The following is an 18,730-nucleotide window of genomic DNA, read 5'->3' as shown; positions in this document are numbered from 1 at the left end:
TGAATGTTGCACATATGTAAGTTCACTTCGAATGTAGACGATGACTTTGCTGGATCTCTTGCGCGTGGGTGATGCAAATGCCTCGTAACCGGATATTCGCCAAATTGTCGGGATCTTCGGTTCACAAATCACAAGAATGGGGAAGTGATTCTCGTAGTCGTAGTGCCGTCAATCGGAAATCCCGGACTGGAGTCCACGGGCATTTCATTGGAAAATGAAAGCTTGCTTGACTTTCTTTTGAAAAGACAGGTTCGAAGGAGCCATGATGCCTTCTACTGTAGAGCCGCAAGAACTGGATGTAGCGCGTCCAGCACTTGAAGTGCGCTATTTGCTGCTGGCGTGCGTAGGCTGGAAAGCAAAGCACGCATGACATTCATTAGTGACGCTAGCATTGCAATCACTTGCATATCTGGGCCATGGCCTTGATCGTGCCTGTTGGCTGGATCAGTCGTAGGCGCTGAACACTGCCCTGAGTGCGCCAACATCCCTGACACAGTAGGCGTAGGAGGCTTTGGCAGTGGTTGCCAAGTTGCATCTGAGGCTGCAGGTCCAGCCTCACCAAGCGCCGGGCTCCCTTGATTTCGTACAGTTTTTGGTGGAGCCGGAAAAGCTGCAGTTGCGTTAGGGGCATTCTTCTCAAATGTGACTGCTTGCATTGACGAACTTCTTCGGCGCGAACGACGTCGTCGCACCTTTGCGGCGGCTACTTTGTGCGTAGAATGGTCTCGCACCATTTGCTTCAGTACCGCCCGCTCGGTCTTCAGACGCCGGCAGTCTTTCGAGGAAGAGTCATGAGGGCCTTGGCAGTTGGCGCACTTCAAGGTAGTCGGGCGGCAGACGTAACCGCTGTGTAACTCGGAGCATCGCGGGCACACGATGGCATTGATGCAGACGCCGCTCACGTGGCCGATCCTTATGCACTTCCTGCATTGAAGTGGCTTAGGCACAACCGGTCGAACTGGATGACGAAAGTGTCCAACCTTCACGTACGATGGTATGCAGTCACCGTTGAATGTCAGCTTGATGCATGTCGATCTTCCTAACCGCTGAACTTCAATGATGGAAATGCCGTCGGTTGCCGGCTTGATCAACATGGGTGAATCTGCATCACAGATGGCGATATCGACGTTGTAGATTACGCCAGCCGTAGTGCCGCTGTCCTGGAGAATAAGGGGGCGCACACTAATGTTGCCGAGTTTGGTGATTGCGGTTAAACTCTCTAGTGCACTTCGCTTCACCACATGAATGCCAAGGACGTTTTTGAACGGGTTTATTCTGGCATCTTTAATGCCTCCCGGTACGAGGCTCTTCAGACAAATAGAGATGGCTTGCCTGTTCAGTAGGTTCAAGTTGTCCGTTGGGTTCAACGGCACAAACAAGACTGTATGCGCCGAGGAGCTTCGCGCCGTAATGATCGTTGGCGTGCTTGATGAAGACACCGTTGATGTGTTCGATGAGGACGATTCGGCTTGTCTACGCAGTCTGCGCTTGGTCTTCTTGCCAACAACCGGTATGATGCCGTCGTCGGCCAAGGACGAGGAGTCTTCACTTGGCACCGAGTTCACAACAGTGCCCTGGCTGTTCGAGTCACTCTGGCGGTGCAGGCGCTTTCTCTGGACGGCTTCTGCCGACCCACCGGGTTCCAATAGAGGCCGTGCAGCCTCAACTTCTATCGCCGTGGCAAAAAGAGAGCGGCGCCTCCATGATTATAGCACAAATTACCAAAAACTACAGAGACGTGAAGGCAGTGTTCTGATACAGAACAACTTCCACGTCTTCGTTCTTAGCATGCCAACGATAAACCAGTTGAGGCAGCACGCAATACTTTTACACGTTATAATATAAACAATTAAACACTGCTTTGAATGTTGTTTACTTATAAAACATTGCTGATTTTGTTGTGTTTTCCGTTATTATTCCTTTCTAGTGAACCATGAATAAGCTATTTCTTTTCTTTTTAGTTCCACTTATACATGCAATAAGTTTTCCTGTATATGTGAGAATATAATAAGTATAACTTCATATTGTAATGTCACGTATGCAGGAAAACATATTGCATGTATAAGTGGAACTAAAAAGAAAAAATGGCTTACAAATGATTACACAGAATACTCTAATAGTACACATAATATTTATAACTTCGTATTGGTGGTGCAGCGATGGCGTAGAGGTAGAGCGTCCGCATCGCGTGCAAGAGCACCGGGGTTCGAATCCCAGTGCAGCGATATTTTCCCCCGTGTTATGTTATTGCATAACCAGGCCTGGGGTGTGGCCGGATGTCGGTGACCAGAATCGATAACGCACCCCTCACCAAACACGATTTTGACACCCTGGTATAGTAATTTTTCCTCAAACTTCTATGTACAAACAATTAACCCTTGGCCCCAGTCCCCAGCGGCTGCGGAGCAACTGACCAAGGCGGCGGTAACACCTGTGACACCGCGGAGGGTGCGAAGAATGTCTGGCTAAGGACAGGCCGAGTTCGCAGCCTTAGTTCGTTTGATCGGTTGCTCTCCCTGGAGACGTCGGCTGGCTCGGTTAACTCCTAGCTCGTCCTCAGGTGCGAAGTGCAGATGGCTGGCGGCACGACTTGAAGACGGTGTCCGGTACACGGACGGCCACCCAGAACCTCCACCATATATCACGAGCTTGTGACCGCGACCTAGGGAACTGAAATACAGCTAAAATGACGTCTAAGTAAAACTCTTTATATGAGCTGACTTGTGCCCACAATGAACTGAATGTCTCGGCAGCGACGTAGCAACAAGCGTACTCGGCGGTCGTCGAACAGAATCTCCGCCACTCCCGGCCGTGCCCAATTAAAAGCTGAGAGCGAACATTGCAGATAAATTGAGTAAAGTTACTGCAACATTCTTGAACGAGGTAGGATCTGCTCCGCCTGTATGCAATCAACCGAGATAAATTTGGTCGCCTCTTCCTCCCACAAACTGATAAGGTGGCAAGGCGCCAACATTGAAGAATGAAAAAACTAACGCTCCAAAGATTCGCGCCTATATCGCTAATGACATAGCCTTTCTTGTCTCTTTACGCATGCAGCTGTTTTTTACCCATGCCTAGTTTTCTATGCACCGCTTTCTGGGTAACTCTTTTCTTTAGAGCATGCTAGGTTCTCTCTATAATAAACTTCCTTATACCCTTGCGCTCATTTTTTTACTTCGATAGCTCTGCTAGTTCTACTATCTCTGCAGGATTAGACGCCCTCATGATTTGGTGTTTCTTAATCAAGTGCTTAGTCTCCTGAGATAGCTTGCCGGTATCCTGTCGAGCCTTCCTACCGATGATTTATACTGCGCACACCGTAATGATAGCTGTATTATTGTTGTTGTTGTTAATGTTCATTGCATAAACATTAAAATCGTCTTTTTCAGTTAAAGCTGGATATTTTTTTGCAGCGATATTCTGAATTCCTTTAATATCACTCTTACCACTAACTCTGTCAATGGGCTTCCTCTCACTAGCTTCTTCCCTTCCGTCTTCAAATTTAAGCAAATTCGACACCTTACCATGCTGGGTCGCTACATCACACGTTGCCGAAGACGTCCACATACTGGACTATGCAATGTTGAACGCATAATTCTGTAGTCGATTTAATTTTTAGTCTCACCATTAGGGCTCTTCCAGGTTCATTTCCTGTCTCTCGTTTGCGGCAGAAAGAATTATATAGCCCTCAAATATTTCTCGGCGACCTCTACTAATAACTCTCCCCTGCTATGCCTAGAACCTGTCCCATAGTCGCCTACTGCCTGGTCGCCAGCCTGCTTCTTGATTAACTTCGCATTAAAGTCACCAATCAGTACAGTGTACTGTGATTTTACTTTGTTCATCGCCGATTCCACGTCTTTGATGAAGCTTTCAACGGTCTGGTCATTATGACTGGAAATAGGCGCGTAGGCCTGCCCAACCTTCAGCATGTACTTCCTATTGAGCCGAATTACAATAGCTGCCACCCTCTCGTTAATACTATAGCACTCTTCTACGTTGCCTGCTATAACATGATTAATGAGATCCCCCATACATAAATCACGTCTATCCGCTAATCAGCGATAGCGCAGTAGGTGCCCGTCTATTAGTAAAGTATACGCTTCACCTGTCCTCCTAACTTCAATAAGCCCTATGGCATCCCATTCAATGCCAGTTACTTCCTCGAGTAGCACTGCTAGGCTAGACTCATTAGACAAGGTTCTAGCGCTAAACGTTACAAGGTACAGATTCAAAAGCGGCCTGTCTTTAGCCAGACATTCTTCGCCCCCTCCGGCAACCAACGGCATTTCCATCATTGAAGTTCAAGCGGTTAGGAAGATCTACGTGCATCAAGCTGACCTTCAAGGGTGACTGCATATTATCGTACGTGAAGGTTGGACACTTTCGTCATCCAGTTTGACCTGTTGTGCCTAAGCCACTTCAATGCAGGAAGTGCATAAGGATCGGCCACGTGAGCGGCGTGTGCATCAATTCCATCGTGTGTCCACGATGCTCCGAGTCACACAGCGGTTACGTTTGCCGCGCGACTACCTTGGAGTGCGCCAACTGCCAAGGCCCTCATGACTCTTCCTCGAAAGACTGCCCGCGTCTGAAGACCGAGCGGGCGGTACTGAAGCAAATGGTGCGAGACCATTCTACGCATAAAGTAGCCGCCGCAAAGGTGCGACGACGTCGTTCGCGCCGCCGAAGGTCGTCAAAGAAAGCAGTCACATTTGACAATAATGCCCCAAACCACACTGCAGCTTGTCCGCCTCCACCAAAAACCGTACCAAATCAAGGGAACCCGGCGCTTGGTGAGGCTGGACCTGCTGCCTCAAATGCAACTTGGCCACCACTGCCAAAGCCTTCTACGCCTACTGTGTCAAGGATGTTGGCGCACTCAGGGCAGTGTTCAGCGCCTACGATTGATCCAGCCAACAGGCACGATTAAGGCCATGGCCCAGATATGCAAGTGATTTCAATGCTAGCGTCACTAATGAATGTCATGCGTGCTTTGATTTCCAGCCTACGAACGCCAGCAGCAAACAGCACACTTCAAGTGCTGGACGTGATACATCCAGTTCTTGCGGCTCTACAGTAGAAGGCATCATGGCTCCTTCGGACCTGTATTTTCAAAAGAAAGTCAAGCAAGCTTTAATTTTCCTGAGGAATGCACGCGGACTCCACTCCCGGATTTCCGATTTATGGCACTACGACTACGAGAATCACTTCCCCATTCTTGTGATTTGTGAACCGAAGATCCCGACAGTTTGGCGAATATCCGGTTACAAGGCATCTGCATCACCCACGCGCAAGAGATCCAGCAAAGTCATCGTCTACATTCGACGTGAACTTACATATGTGCAACATTCAGTTCCTCCCAACGAAGACAATCAGTACGTTTGCCTGACAGTGAAGAGCCGGGACATGACGTTTACGCTACTGGCGGGGTACTTGGCGCCATCAAGTCGTTTCGACGCCAGAAGGTTGAGTGGTTTGATGGCAGCTACACCTGCTCCGTGGGTCATTATGGGTGACTTCAATGCTCATCACATCATGTGGGGAGGCGTTAGGATGGACGTTAAGGGAAGACAGCTGGTGTCCTTCGCCTCTGACCATGACCTCCAGTGCCTTAATGACCGAAGGCCGACTTATATTCGGGGGGTGACTTATAGCAGCTGCTTGGACTTGACTATCGTTTCACAGTGGCTTACCAACAGCGTGCGGTGGTTTTCGGGTGTAAAAACACATGGCAGCGACCATATTCCAACCTATCTGATTATTACCGGTAATTCTACATTTTCCCCAGCCACGTGTAGGCAGTGCATTGACTGGACAGTGTTTAATTTACTTATGGAGGCTGCTGGCACAGAGGGCTTCTCAACCGGTCTTGAAAAAAAATTAAGTAAGCCATGGAACACGCCACCTGCCCCTTTTACCCTGTCGCTTACTATACCGATTTTGACTTCGAATTGCAGCGACTGCGATCACAACGGCGCAGGGCAGAGCGCAGATACCGACGCACAAAGTCGCGCCCAGACATAAGAGATGCTAGGCGCATACAGAAGAAGATTCAGCTCAGAATTCAGGCACTGGAAACACAACGCTGGAGGACAACTTGCCAAACAATTGATCCACAAAAGCCTTTGTCACGCGTTTGGCGTGTAATTCGGGGTCTTCGCACATCTCCTCAACAGGGCTACCCGTTCAAATCCGTCGCGCTCCACCAAAGGCGCAGTGTGGTTGAAGTAGCCGAAGATTTCTGCGCAAGACAAACAGGCTCTCCGAATCATTGCGCAACACTGCACTGGAACAATGTTCCACCCTCAGGGGATTCTCGGATGGATGCACTATTCTCCATGGAAGAACTTGATGCTGCGCTGGCTTGTTGTAGAAGGTCATCATCACCAGAGCCCGATGGTGTGACGTACTCCGCACTTGCCAGCCTTGGCTAAGAATCTCGACGGGCTCTTTTGGACACCTATAAGAAGTCATGGACTGCTGGCATAGCTCCTCATGATTGGAAGACCAGTCGTCTGGTTCCACTTCTTAAACCGGGGAAATCACCGCTCGACGTTTCATCATACCGTCCATTTGCACTCACCAGCTGCGTCGGCAAATTCATGGAAAGAATGTTGCTCACACACGTGGAATGTTACTTGGAGCGATATCAGGTTTATCCAACCTTCATATCGGGGTTCCGATGGAGCCGGTCTTCTATCGACAACGTGGTTGACCTCGTAAAGTCGGTGCAACACAGCAAAAGTTTTAAAAGATTGACCGTGGCATTGTTTTTGGATATCAAGGGCGCGTACGACAACGTAACGCAATGGAAGCTTCTGAGATCGGAGGCTGCACGTTCAGCTGGATACGCAGCTATTTATCAGAGAGGTCGTTTTTTGTCCTGACTGTGAACGGACCAACGTCCTTACACCGAAATTCGCGTGGAGTTCGTGCAAGACTTCAAAAGGCGGCATCGGAATTGTCACCTTATCTTCGCTTGCAGGGACTGAACATTTCGAACAAGAAGTGTTCACTTGTGGCGTTCCCATAGAAAATAATATCACGTTACACCATACGCATCAATGGCGAAGGCATTTCTTATTAGAGAAGCCACAGATTCCTTGTTGTTTTCATCAGGAAGAAGCTTTCGTGGAGTCCACATATCTACTACATGGGAAAGAAAGTAGTGCCGATTTTGCATGTCCTCTCCTTCCTCGCGGGAAAGTCCTGGGGCGCATTAGTGCGCTCGATGCTACAACTGTACCGTTCTCTATTTCTGGGCTACATGCGATACAGTCTTCCGATATACAGTTCTATTAGAAAGACAAATATCAAGACTCTTCAAAGTGTGCAAGCTCAAGCTCTCTATATCTGCCTTGGACTTCCTAAATGTGCATCAACAGCAGCAACTGTTTTTGCCCGGGTACATCTTGTTACTACATACATTGCTGTTGACACCATAGGAACACATATTCGGCACCTCACGCAGGTTCCCTGTTATCACCTCGCAACACTCCCAATAATGAGGCCGGGGACTGCATTCGCAAATCATTGAAGCACATCGCGCATATCTTCCATCGGATTTCACCCCTGCGTCAAGACCGTCTACACCCTTATGGAGTCTTCATGAACCTCGTGTTCACCTCTATGTTCCTGGCATTACGAAGAAAGCTGGTGTATCACTGCCCGCTTTCAAACAACGGACTATTAATCACCTGCATTCTTACCAGAGTCATCGCATACAAGTTTACACAGATGGATCAGTTCACTCGACCAGTTCTGCGGGGCCAGTGGTGATACCGGCCAGATACATCTTCATGAAAGTAGGACGACCTATCCAACATCTTCAACTGGTGCGGAACTCGCAACCTTACGGGCTGCGGTTGAGTTCATCATTCAAGAACCTCCACATGAATGTACAGTTTTCACCGACTCTAAAGCAGCCCTTCAAGCGCTGCAAGCTGCGCTACGCCGCAGGTCGCAGGAACAATTGTTGCTGAGATCCGTCTACACTATCACGGCACCGTATCCAAAGGTCATGAAACATTTTACAATGGCTGCCAGGACACTGTGATATTAACGGTAATCACGCGGCCGATGCGGCTGCGTGTTCTGCTCACAACGACGGACTTCCAGTGAGGATCCCAATATGAACACCTGAAGCAGCGTGTGGGCTTCGTCCTTTGGCGCTGGAGCTCACACTTTAAGCGTGGAACACGGGAGAGGTTTGAAACCTCCGCCTCTAGGCACTGGACCCTGGACTGCGCTTTCGTCTTCCACGTAACTTAGCACGTCGCGAAGCAACATAGTTATGCCGTTTATGGATCGGTGTTGCTTTTACCAACCACTATGCTTTCCGGATGGGGATGGATGACTGCCCTGCCTGCCAAAGCTGTGGTTTTGAGGAGACCATCGCCCATCTCTGTGAGTGCCCTGCATTTGCCAGTGCAAGACATACACTGTGTTCTGCCCTGGACCGCCTCGATCCTCGTCCAATAACAGAGCAATAGATCCTCAGTCCGTAGCCACAGCAGTCGACTGCCCTGTAGGCATATAAGGCACTCTTTGCCTATTTGAGAGCGACTGGATTGAGTGACAAATTGTGACAACGTTGTGCGCGTGTGTGTGTTATGCATTTTCCTCTTCTCTCATCCTCCTTTTAGTCACCTAATTCCTCTTTCCCAGAGCAGGGTAGCCAACCGGAACCCCTTTCAGGTGAACATCCCTGCCTTTCCCTCCTCCTCATTATCTATCTATCTACTATGAAATATGTACGCTTTTAGAACTAAAGAAAGAGAATGTTTTAGAGACATATTTTTATAATTAATTCGAAACCGCATGCGGTAAACTCAGTTTATGGGTCTTTCTTAAGTCTAGCTGAATTATATTTATTATTATTGCGTGAGAAATATAGAAAACAGTCAAGTCATATTCTGGACATATTTGTAAGAATGATTTTTTATACTCCCAGCATACTTAGAAAACATTATTTTAACAATTAGGTGTACAGGCAAATTGACACCAAATTAACAAGAAATCACTAGAATAAGCTAAAATGTATTTACAGTGCTTCTTTTCGTTTTTCGCTTAGGGCGTAGGCGATCTTAACACACTGAACTCAATTCAGGAAGGCGACGCCTTAGTGACATGACTCACATTTTCTCGAAATAGCTTAACTTGTGGCAGTTTTCTGCAGCGCAGCTCTCGAATAGACGCCTGGGCAAAATGGGATTCCGGATAGGGCGTAGGAATTTGTGCCTTGTGGCTCCATAAGCCTTGATTCACGTATTTTAAATGCAGCCATCGAGATTATGAGATAACTCTGAGCAGCGCGAATACCACTAGTCTCCTTCCCTTTGTGATCAAACCTGGCAAGAAGAGCATACGCAGCCAAACATGAAATCTTACTTTACAAGCGTTGTCACAGCAAATCCCTGAATTTTGCTCGGTTGACATCTTGTTAATATATTCACCTATCACCTGCACTAAAGTTGGCGGCCACTTAATGATTTGCTCCCCAAACAAGTAAATTTGCCTGGACCCAATCTTTTTTAATTGACGTGTAGTATTGTTTTTTTTCCTTTGTTCCTACATCACCTTCACTCTATTCTTTTAATAAAATGCGCATCTATTTTTTATTTACTCGGCCCTAATGCAACTTTGCAGCACTCGCATTTTTTATCTTAATTGGTCTACCTGGCGCGCAGACCCTATTTGTAAGCTGTGAAAACAAAAATCTCGTTGCTTCAACTCCTTAGAGCGTCATCGGTTCAGGAAGACAAGCATGAATATCAGTTAAAGCAGAGATGTCTACGATGTATGTGTGCTGCGTAAGAATACAAAAAAGCAGCACACACCCACCCACACAGACCACCACTGGATGAATCTCCGTCTAGCACGAAGTTTGTGTTAGGAAAGCGTTCGGCAGCAATAGTGTAAGAAGCATCAGCGCTAGCAACCCTCGCCTTCGCATGAGATTTGCGACCTATGAAGGCTTTCGCTGAAGATTTCAAGTACGCATTGGCCTTGTTGATCCGATAGATTTTTTTTTTGCCTTCTAGGTAGCATGGGCAAGAATTTGAGTTTTTGAATCCATCTGTTGTGCCTTAAGTTTCGCTACCAATTTCGTCGCCATTATGAGATGATGCTCAAGTGATATTGATGAAAATAAGTGCCCTGATTGAAAAAAAAACTTGGCATTTCCAAACCGGCGGCACTGATATAGGCGGGTTAGTTGAGGCAAAAATGTTGCTGAGGGAGAAAAAAAGCAGAACTTTTATCACGAACTAACAGTAAGTAATTTATCGTTTCGTGAGGTTGTTAATGAAGTCTCCCAGCATCAAAGGGTGCTGAAAAACTGCGGAGAGTAGTGAGACCAGAATTCCCTTAATAAACGATCTCGAAAGCATCCAACAAGTTTTGCTTCCGATGAGGTGAAGTCAGAAAAACATAGTTCGGATCGTATTTTAAGTCGTTTATCTCAGGACAACTTATAATCTCTGGCAGCCTGACTGATAAGAGAACTATTTATTCATAATATACAACCGAATCAGCAGATGGGCCTCGAAATTCAAGTCACTATTCATCACAATCGATTTTGCAAATAGGACCTTTTAACAGCTACTCATGAGAGCATCAGCCGCTACGTATCATAAAAGAAAGAAGACCGCGGCCAAAAATAACGGTCTTGAAGACATAAAACGTTCCCACTATCGAATAGGGCACAGAGAGAGAGACAGAAAGAGAAGGACGAAGGGCAGAAGGGTTGACCAGGCGATGCCCAGTATGCTACCCTGAACGTGAGATATCAAAGGGGGGAAAAGTAAAAAAAAACCGGCAACTCTGTTAAGACAGAGTTGAAGGAAAGCTAAGCACACACCAAACGGAACCTCACTCACTCATTTTCATCAAACAAGGCTACATCCCTATTCCTTCGCCAATTCCTGACCAATGGGAGGCCGCCGTGATCTACGCAGGAGCAGGCCAGAAATGGGTCTTACACCGAGCCGCCATAGAAACCTTGACCAATGCGATCCTGAAATAAGGACTGCAAACACAAGGTTCATTCTCAATTTGCTGAACAAATCTTTCTAACTACAACTGCAGCGAGCAACAACATTATCTGTAAGCCTCCATTAAGAGCAATGTACCAAGTAGGATTGATTTTGAGGTCTGTGTAGCAGGCCGAACTCAGCGTAAAATATTACTATGCTTCGTAGTTTTTTCAGCACACAGCGAATCGAACCGAATCCAAGTATTCTTGAAGTCCTCATTGCTGTCCACTTTCGTTTGTCTTAGCGCTTTCGATCGTTGAGGCAAGCGTTTCTGTCAACGCGTGCGCACCGGGCTTTGATTCTTCTCGGTACTATATTAAAGTCCAGGTTCTCTTAGGGCATATGTTAAACTCGCATCTTCACGACCTACATTAGTAAACATTCCGTAGAATTCCATAACGAGAGATGGCGCCGCAAGGACAGAGGCACGCCTTCGCATTTCAGTCAACGACGTGAGAAAATACAACTTTTTAATTGGTTACATTAGTTTTCATTCGCGGTGACGCCGCATGGGAGGAAAGAGAAGCATCGGTGTTCCAACTGCACCGTAACGCTGTGTACACATATATACACTCTAAAGTCGTTAAAACGGGGCCTCCCGGTGGCTGAGTGGTTATGGCGCTCGGCTGCTGGCCCGAAAGACGCGGGCTCGATCCCGGGGGCGGCGCTCGAATTTCCATGGAGGCGAAATTCTAGAGGCCTGTGTACTGCGCGACGTCAGCGCGCGTTAAATTACCCCAGGAGGTCGAAATTTCCGGAGCCCTTCACTACGGCGTCCCTCATAGCCTGAGTTGCTTTGGTACGTTAAACCCTCATAATCCAAACCTAAAGTCGTTATAACCAATGCTAAACTATCGTCGTAAAACAAGCGTAATGCAAGCGTCGTTCCGTTTATTTCGAAATAAGACAGCATTATGACCAACAACAATTTATTACCACCCCTCGATTTCGTCCGCAACTCTAGGTGGTGTAGTTGGTTGCTTCATAAAAAAATACCTTTGGAATTTAACCAAATCCGAGCTCATTGAGTGCGTAATATCGAGAGTCCTTCTTCGCGCTTGAAACTGCTGAGCCCTTGCTTGTGATGTTGAGAACGGACATCGAGTTTGGCAAAAACATCGGCCACTTAATACCATTAGGTCCAATAAGCGCTATGCAATGTAGAAGGAAAGAGAGCAGTTTCAAAAGAGGTGCGACAACCGTATTTTGGTGAAAGCCGACCACGACTGCCGCTATGTAAGCGCGCCATACACCTTGCACATCACAGCTTCTATCACGTACAATATTACCCATTATTAAAGCTCAAAGTAAAGGGCAAGAAACAGTCCAGTGCCATTACCGAGCTGTTTATAAATATTGAAACTGTCCAGGCATTGTCTGTTGCTTAAGCAAAAGTGCTTGAGTTCCATTATGTAAAATATTCTTAAAATCTTGGATAGTAGCACAACTGCCAGTACATTATTTCATAGCTATAACATACTTTGCATTCCGCAATATTAAAAAATTCTAACATTATGCACCTGCGCATTATAATATTGAAGCAAGGGGGATAAATGCGCCAAATATTTACGAAGAATCAGAACGAGTGAACACCTATTAAATTATAAGGGAAGCGAAATTCTTCTTTTGAGAAAATAAAAATCGCGCTTGTCTCTAACGAACCTCTTCCTGCAATGTATACGAGCGAGGAATATCGATGATCACAGAGTTTGCCCTGGAAAACCTTTATCATCGCAATGAGGCGTTGGGTTCACATTTATCTAAGAGATATTTTTTTATAAAGATCATTGTCGTTAAATTTCTGTTTGCTGCGTGCATGAGATTGCAGATATGTAAGCAACCGAACGCTCTTCATATCGTAAGGAACATCCTGTGTATTGACAGCCATGTCTAGATGTCGAAAAAAATATTGTTATTCACTCTGTTCATAAACACATCATTTTATCTGCACACTTATCCACCTTCAAAAAAATACTTATTGAGTAGCAACGCAGGCGGTCTTACTGATTTCCTTTCTTGTCGAGAAATAACTATTCGATGTCGTAATGTCTATTGCGCTGTGGCTTCTAGTAAAATCAATTAAACTGATTAAGAGTACTTTTACACATTGAAGAGGATGAATCTCCGCAATGCTTTATTACTGGCACAGCTTTATGCGCGCTGCGTGTCGAAGCACATGCGTTTTGATTTGCCAAGAGTGTTTTCACGGGTTCAGGGACTTGAGATCTACATAACCAAGGCCTCTACAAAACAGCCAGACGGAACGCCACCCTTTATGGCTTCTTGCTTTAGCGAAACTGCTCCATGACTCTATGGCTGCCCTGCTGAATGGAATATCCCTTGTACATCCACCGTCAAAGTCAAGAGGTCTCCCGAACACGAAAGGTATTTCGTCTCCATGCGTCATACCAAACCATGTCTGTCTTTTGCTGCAGGCCGACACGTAATTCATCTCGTAGACGTAGACGCCATTGCCACCGTCGGCTGAAGCTGCGGCATCGGCCAACCTTTCCGCAGTTTGGAAGGTCGCGCACACATGTTCATCGATCTTCATATCAGACAGTGCTTGTCTCAGTCCTTTGTAATCATTTTCTTCAATATTCGCTATATATATCTGCTGGAGGTGGGTGGATAAGGTCGGGGAGAGACAGATCCGGGTGGAGAGTTCCCAGGAACTGAAATATTTCTAGCTTGGTAATTTCTCTGGGAAGTAGATTTTGACAGAACGTGTCTCTGAAACTCTTTTAGAGCATGATGCTTCCTTCATTGGCGACGTATCCAATTATGACATCTCTTTCACCCGGAAATGCAGCTTCACTGGAGTCCACGGGGAGGAACTCATCCCTTAAAATTGGTTCAAACAGACGATTGCCTTCGTCAGCAAAAGTATGCTCCACTGAGGAGATTAAACGCGTTTACATTTCGAAGGCACGACACCAAGTCTAACGACAAGTTGGTGTGGATGCTACCATTGCTGCGACCAAAGATCTGAGCAAAGTTATTGGTGTATCTCAACATCAACGATCGCTCTTTCGTGCGGTCATTTTGTCGCAGGCCCGCTCTGCATGATCGCTCGCTTGAACAAATGTTTGCTTCCTTGCGATAACAGGTGAAAACCGGTGGCGATACCACCAGCGCTTCATCCGAATAACGTCACTTCCGCTGGGTCGCCGCCGAAGACAGCGACGTTGTCTTGTGTCCACTGCAGTGCTAACGCCGAGTCGTGCAGTCCCTGGTTTCCCGGAGCATCCTCTGTCCCTTCATACACGAAACCACACGACTGCAGCATGAACACTGGGGTAAAGCTTAAAGGCATGTCAATTTGAAATAATTACTGAAAACTACAAATAAAGAAATCTTCATATATACCCGCACTCGACCACCCTAACTAGCGTGATGGTGCGATGCTTTACGTAGCAATTTTTGGAGGAATCGACTTCAAGCCTCTTTCGTCAAAAGACTCTAAGGGTGAATTAAGGGCAAATCTTTTATGCAGCAATTTTCTTTGTAATAAATTGTTAAGGCAAGCGTGTGTATATATATTATATTTAAACACCTTAGGGCAGTGGCAGCCGGTATCAGAGACCCGGCGTCGCGAAGCGATAGACAGTCGTAGACTTCTCTGCCGGCATTTAACCTGTGAAATAGGCAGTCGCTGTATTCGGCCTACGGTAAAGTCCCTGATGTCAGAAGTACCTCCCGGCGCTAAGATGAGGACATATGAGCGGAGTTCCAAAGTTTAAAGCTACTCACAATATGAATATATTCTGGAAGGTTGAAAATTTTAGGCAGGGCTATTGCTGAACGGAAATTATTTTTCTATCCTCTTTTCGTTCTTTATGTGTGTGCTATACCAGCCTGTAACGTGCCTGATGTAAGGTCTTCAAAGGCAGACCTCTGCGAATTTCAGAAATCTTGAATAAAAATGAAAGTTTTTTCTCTGCTCTGCTAACGCGTTTCATCTTATTTTGGACTTTCTGTCCAACCATTTTTTGTGCAAAATTCAAATTCTGCTCTCACCATCTTTATTATAATATATCTCTCTGAAGGCAGGTTGTGTACTGTCGATTAATAGCACATTCATATCTGCCTATCCTGCTGCTTACAGCTACAAGAGAGCTATAACAGTACGTTCGCGCTGAGGCGGAAACGAATGAATAATGAGTTTCGGCCTGCGTTTTATAAACATTTAGATATTTCATATAAATACGGGAGATAAAATATTCATGAGTACAGGAACACTTTGTCACTGGCATTATTTCTTAGCCTCACACCATCTTTGTATGCTAAACACGAGAGATAAATATTTATGAGTACGAGAATTACTTTCTATATGGCGCTTCTTGTTACCCTTGCGCCATGTTTTTTTTTTTCTCCTAAATTGTCGCCTGTCTACTTTAGAGGGTGAGTTACTTCCTATTGACCTTCAAGCGCGCTCCTCAAACTTTAACGGAATGAAATTACCTTGCTTCTCTCCGATCATGAAAAGCAGTAGTGTGCAACGACATGCACCTACACTAGCAAAAAAGCACCTGTAGGCAATGGTTACTACGACCACTTTTCCAAGAGAAGCCAGATTGGCACCGTGATCCAAGCGCATGGCAGCTGATCGAACTTGAAACTCTCCGCCATGGAGCCATGCCATGACTGGGAGCCGCGAGGATGTGATCAGCGTCGGTGTCCATAGGATTAGATATAGGCAGTCTTCTCTCTTTTGCAGACTTATAAGAAGTTACACAATACACTTACATTCGAATACTAACCGAACACCAAGCGCCGAAGTCGTGCAACATCACAGGAAAGAAATATAATCGGTACCAAGGACGCTTTACTCCGGACGAAAGCTGCATCTTCTCCGGAGTAATTATTTTGCGAATATCGCTGGGAATTAAAAAAAGAATAAAAAAGCTAGCTGCCTTAAAAGGCTCATTCTAGAGCCACTCGAGAGAAGATCCTTGCTGCGATAGTGAAACGCACTACAGTCACGGGCTGCCAAAAATTTATTTTAGCCGAAGGCATAATAAACGCTGCATTCCGAAATGAATCTTTTCCGAACCTCAAAAAGAAAAGAATCTTAGTTACGTACACACGAGCAATAATTTAGCAAGATACACTATTACTTGAGGTGAGAAAATGCGGCTTCCGTTTCACTAACCACTGGCATATAATTTTTTGAATGCTGTTGATGCTGCAATAAATAATCCTGATCTCCTGGGTACGTCCTGTTTTATTACACCTTTTATAAAGGGCGAGTGAATTAATAGCAATTAGTGCTGACGTCATTGCCACATTGTACAATTAACGGCAAATCACAATGATCGGTTCTTTTCGTTGTCACCACCGCTGTTATTTGGACAATAGCCTCTTCTTATTTGTGAGAATGGCTTAGGGCTAAAAAATAAAAGTAAGACATTCTCCGTCCACTAGGCAACTTGTCATTACAAAAAGAGAAAACTACGTAACCACGGAGATTCGCTACCCGCTAAGATACGTTGATCACTGTCCATGATCTCCTTATAACCTCCCGCGACATGCGCCTGTTTCCACAAAGGGAACTCCTGATCCCGGTCTGTCTTTTTTCTTCTCCTGTTCTTCTGCCTCGCGAGCTCTTTTATCTTCTCGCTCTTCTGCCTCGCGAGCTCCTCTCGCCTCCCGCTCTTCTGTCTCGCGAGCGTCTGCGCGTGCTTGCTCCCTTTCCTCGCTCTGCCGTTTTGCCTCTTTATCCTCGTCACAGAGACACATCGTCTCTTCCTTGCTAAACCATAGCTTGAGCGCCAGTTCTAACATTTTTGCCAAATCCATACTTTCCGCCGTCGAGAGGTCAGAAAGATCCCAGAGAAAGCAAAATGAAACAAAGAAATCAATCCTTGCAGGCTCGCCACTTAACTTGTCCCCAGAGAACACTGGGACCGAAAGAATGGACTAGGTGACATGTGTACCCACACAGACGCATATTTAATACACCCTTCATGACACAAAAGCTAGCGCACGAAGCTGACAAAATTATCACAACACAGAAAGGATAAAAATACACGCGACCCGGGAACACTGCTACTAGCGTCTACTACTAGCGTTGTACTGTTAGTGGTTGGCGTTCGTGCTCACGGTTGGTTTGGTGCGGCTGCGGCGTTGAATGGAATGGATCTAGTAGCCGGCGTCGAGGCGGCGTTCGACGTGCTTCGGCTGTCGTCGCTGGCTGCGTTGTATAAGCTCCCGGCCCAAGCGCCCGTGGAGGTGCTGCCGGTGTTGTTGGCGTTGGTGGCACAAACCGGATGGCTGGCAGCAGCTCTGATCTCCCCCCCCCGTGCCTCGCTCTCCCTCGCGCTTTTATAGTCCTCGCGTTACTCCACGTAATCCTTGTCGTCGTCCTCTTCTTCTTCTCTTCTCTACCAATCATCTCTTCCCACTTCAGCGAGTAGTGCTTTTTCATCTTCTTTATTCTTCGGTTAATCCACGTCATCCTTATCGCCATCCTCGTCGTCTTCTTCAATCCGTTCTCGTTCATATTTTTATTTCAGATTCCCTATTATAGGTGACAATGCACACGACTCTTACCCTGGTCACCTTTCTAGTTTATCCATAAGGCAATAGGCGTTCAAAAAACCGTTGATGTGAGAGGGCACTGATTGACCGCTTATAGCAATTTATAGTTTATTTTGCACCAATAAAATTCACAAAGTTTGTAGGGGAGCCCCTATAGCTGCTTTGACCATCTTTGCACCACCTGCCCATTGCCAGATTGCTCTCATAGGTTAGTGGGACAGGCGTTTCTTCAACTGACATTTTCGACTACCAATGATGACCATAACTCGAAGGTTTCTAGAGCACTTAAACAGCGCAGTAGTTCTTCCTGGTGGTAATGGCTATATCGTTTGTTTGGATCGTTACGGCTTTAATTTTATCTATGCTGTTCCACCAATTTGGAGTGAAATATGGTGAAAACTTGTAGTAACGGTACTGGATGGGTCTTGTGTCTAAATGCTCCATTTGCTTCACATGAATTATTATCGTTCCTCAAATTTACAAGATTCAATAATGCTAAGCCTTGTGTACTTAATCATTCAATGATGATGTAAAGATATAGAAATGTTTCACAGAGGACATTCTGAGCACGATCTCTCGATAAACAAATCGAGAACCATTGGTCCTACACGAGGATATTAGAAAATCCTGAGAGAGGCCCCCAGTGTTGTTTTACGCTACTCTGACTGCTGCACTAGAGAACATCAGTTCTTACTTTTGGTGCGTTCTTGATAGGTTGAAATTATTGGAATGTCTTTGGAATGTATTGCTCGAATATTTTCTTAGGAGACTCATTGCACAGTGTGACTTCCTTTCATTCTAGCTGCAAAGAACTGATAACAAATTTGGCTTTTCGATGCCTAATTTCTTGCGCCGAACATACGAGACAGGCTTTCAAATTCAATCACGTTTTGTACGTGCAGAAATATGAGGCATTAATAATAGACTTCCAGCATAGCGTGCAGGTAAATGGCAGATCAAAGTGAGTGCGCCAGATCGCATCACATCCCGCAATCTGCGCGCACGCCTCCCACCTTTGAGCAGATTAGCTCATTGTGGGAGGCACCGCGCAGAAACACACGAAAGCACAATAGAAGGAGACATCACAGACGAGCGCTGACTCGAAAGTAAAGTTTGATTGAAAAGAACACAAAATTTATTCATCATAG

The 18,730-nt window shown here is 46.0% G+C and overlaps 1 pseudogene; it reads right to left on the bottom strand.

The window, feature by feature from the left end:
* Positions 1 to 13,242: 13,242 nt before the first annotated feature.
* Positions 13,243 to 16,826, bottom strand: LOC144103457 (cholinesterase 1-like; annotated as a pseudogene).
* Between the last annotated feature and the right edge of the window lie 1,904 nt (positions 16,827 to 18,730).

The sequence above is a fragment of the Amblyomma americanum genome, chromosome 9 (assembly GCF_052857255.1).
Source record: "Amblyomma americanum isolate KBUSLIRL-KWMA chromosome 9, ASM5285725v1, whole genome shotgun sequence".
Classification (NCBI taxonomy): Eukaryota; Metazoa; Arthropoda; class Arachnida; order Ixodida; family Ixodidae; genus Amblyomma; species Amblyomma americanum.
This window is presented reverse-complemented; position numbering and strand designations above follow the sequence as displayed.